Raw genomic sequence first — 2,541 nt, 5'->3', positions numbered from 1 at the left:
CGGGGGGGGGGGTGAGGGCTTTAGGTGCCCAGGGGCTGGCAGGGAAAAGTCCAGAAAAGGTCCGATTTAGATCTCCTGGGAGAAAAAGAAACAGAGAGGAATGACAAGAAGAGCTATCAAGTTAATGAGGTGGCCTTGTCAAAGCAGCTGGACCAGGGCATTCCTTGGACTGGTAATGTCAGGTTATTAATATGCTGTATTAATGACACCCCTTGCTGTGAAACAGCCCCAGTTCACCTTACAAGACAGTGTTAATGATGGTCTCAGTCTTTTCCAAGCTAGGACATTCTTTGCAGAGGAGGTTTATTAATACAGCCTCTGCAAGCCCATGTCCCTGGGCAGTCCCTTGTGTCTTGACACTGCTGGTGGGGTTAGCAACATTTTGTGCACCTTCTAAAGAAACCTCGGTTTGGGCCATTCCCTGCCATTTAACACCAGTCCATCAGGAGGAGCGTTTTCTGCACCCTGCTAATACATGAGGATGTGTCAACCCAGCACCAAGACGTTTGCACCCAAGCGCTGGCCCCTCTGGGCTCTCCTGCCCTGCTCTCAGCTCTAGCCCAAAGGAGCATTCAGCAATGGCTCCGTTCCTGCTTCCAGCCCCCAGGAGAAATTCTTCCTTGATTTTGACAATAGCGAGTCCTGGCTCTAAATCAGTCACGTAGGAAAAGCATGTACCAAGTCTGTGCCCAACTGCCCCAGCAGCAGCACCCTGGTTTCACTCGCAGGCACCCAGCAACACCAACCCCTTCACTTTAGGCTTTGCAGGAGAAGCCCATAGCCACTGAGGAAAACAAAAAGGCATCTGAGCTAATATTGACACTGGAGAAGCAGGCTGGCCTCATACCATTGAGGCAGTAAGATCAGAGGAAGACATTCCAGACCTGAAACTAAAAGGGACTGGTAAAAAACCCTAAAATCATCCTTATGAGGACTGGTCCATGTTCCTGCAGCCCTCAAAAAGGGCTGTGCAGAGCCCTGGTCTGCCTGTTGGGGAGCTTTGTGTCCTATTTTTTGCTAGCAAAACCCCAGTGCAGTAGATAATAACGTCTCTGTAAGATCCATTTCTGTGTAGCAAAGCCTCCAGGCTGGTGCTGGGTGAGCAACACCAGCTCTGCCAACCCCAAACCTTGCTGGGGCCAGGGCAGAACGTTCACCCTCCCCTATCCAGAAGGCACCAAACAGCAGCGGGTGATGACATCTCCCTGCTCACCCCAGGAATAACCCTGGTGTTTCCCACCGCCAGGCTGATCCCAGATCCCTGTGGACATGGGGAGCTCAGCCTCTCGGAGCATAGCCTGGAGCCTTAACCATTGCCACGCTGCCTGTTCCTCCTCCTGCAACAAAGAGCCAAAGCTCTGCTGCTTCAATATCCCCTTCACACACAACTAAAGCACCCAGCACACAAGCACCCAGCGCTGGGCCCTGCTTTGTTTCCACCTGGAGGTGTGGGATGAAATGGGTTGAAGGCAGAGAAAGGGAGGCAGAAACCCTCCTACCTTCCAACCACACAGAGCAGCTCTTTTACCTTCCCCCAAGGTGGTCTTTTATTCCCTTCTCCTCCCCATTTTTCTATTCTTTCATCACCAAACGTGTTGCAGAGGAATTGCTACTCCACAATTACCAGCCTGGATGGGAAGAAAGCCTGGCCACTTAGATGAGTGCTTTTGAGCCGAGGAAGAAAGCAGCTCTTCAGAGCCTTGCTGGAAGTTAATAAAAGCATTCAGCGTTTGGAGAAGTTGTGGCAACTTTTAAAGAGGATTTCTCCCTTGAAAGCTGCAGCTTTGTTGTGCTTTGGGTGGTTTTCCCCCCTCCTTAAAAAGAAGGAGAAAAGCAAAAAGCAAGAGGATTTGTTGTAACACCTCTTTGGAGTGCAACAGGATTCAATCCAGCATTTATTGCATCAGAGACAGTCCGAGGCTGAAACTCAGCTGACATCACACACAACTCTGGCAACCTTGGCAGACAGTTGGGGTTAAACCCCCACAATTTGATCTGGCTTTTACTGTTTTCTCTTAAGCAAAACTCAGAGCAACTACTGTTTGCAGTAAGAAAAAGGGGCTCTTTACATTTAGTCCTTGTTCCAAAGCAGCTCGTCCATTCAGAGCAGATAAATGTTACTGCAAACACTTGCCAAGCTGCCCTGAGCTCCTCCGAAACAAGATACCCTGAAATAAATCCCTTCTGCCTGCTCAAGTTATCGCGGGTGCCAAAGGATATTTACACCACTAAAAATACACAGAATTCCAAATAAATCTGAATCCTCACAAATAAAACCAGAAATCTTGAATATTTCCCCCTAGCTAAAATAAATAAAAGCAAACCAAAAAGCAACCCAGGGCACTGCAGATGAAGAGAAGTCAGAAAACACCAGGGAAGGAGAATATGTTTCTGTACAGAGAACTCCCCTCTCTAGAAAACCTGAGATACCTCAACAGGCATCTCTGTGGTCACTGTCAGAGCACAGCTTCCTTTCCAGTGCATCACGGGCCTGAGCCCAACCTGCATCACCAACGATGGTGTGTGAGGAGCTGGGATCCT

This window comes from Nestor notabilis, unplaced genomic scaffold, assembly GCF_000696875.1.
Source record: "Nestor notabilis isolate BGI_N333 unplaced genomic scaffold, ASM69687v1 scaffold28509, whole genome shotgun sequence".
NCBI lineage: Eukaryota > Metazoa > Chordata > Aves > Psittaciformes > Psittacidae > Nestor > Nestor notabilis.
The sequence above is the reverse complement of the archived record's forward strand: the minus strand, read 5'-3'. Positions refer to the sequence as shown.